This window comes from Gavialis gangeticus, unplaced genomic scaffold (assembly GCF_001723915.1).
Source record: "Gavialis gangeticus isolate Ggan-Ray unplaced genomic scaffold, GavGan_comp1, whole genome shotgun sequence".
Classification (NCBI taxonomy): Eukaryota; Metazoa; Chordata; order Crocodylia; family Gavialidae; genus Gavialis; species Gavialis gangeticus.
Genome location: NW_017729022.1, coordinates 37,518,994 through 37,519,574, shown reverse-complemented (window position 1 = coordinate 37,519,574; position 581 = coordinate 37,518,994).

Genomic DNA, 581 nt, shown 5'->3' with positions numbered 1-581 from the left:
CGCCGCTGGCGGGGGACCAGGTGGGAGCTGGCCAGCCGGCTCAGCCGCAGCCCCCGCGCCGCCGCCCGGGAAGCCGGGCGCCCGGCCCGCCTCCCCTTCCCAGCAGGCGACCCGACTTGTGAGGGAGTTGCGAGGTGCCCCGAGCCCCTTCCCGACAAACAGCCCGGCTTTGGCTGTCAAGGAGACATTGACCCCGACAGCCGGGGAAAGCTTGCTAACAAAAAAAACAAGCAACGGGTTGCGGCTCAGGACAGATCCGGGTCCAGCTGCACACGGCACTGGCCTGGGGAGAGGACAGGGGAAGGTGATGAGTCTGCCCCTCACCGCCCTGCCTGTAAATCTCTCCACCCCTCACACTGTCAGCACTCAGGGTCTTCTCCCCCCATGCCTGGGTCCCCAAAGTGCCTTGCTTTTTGCACCTACCTCCCCACCACCACCACCACCACCTCCCCTCCCCCCCCCAAAAAGAGGACATGAAGAATTCCCTACTCCAAAAAGGGTCTTTTAACATGTGGTTTAGGCAGATGAGGCCTTGCCAACTGACTCCCTAACCCCCCCCCCCCCTTCCAAAAAAAAAAAAA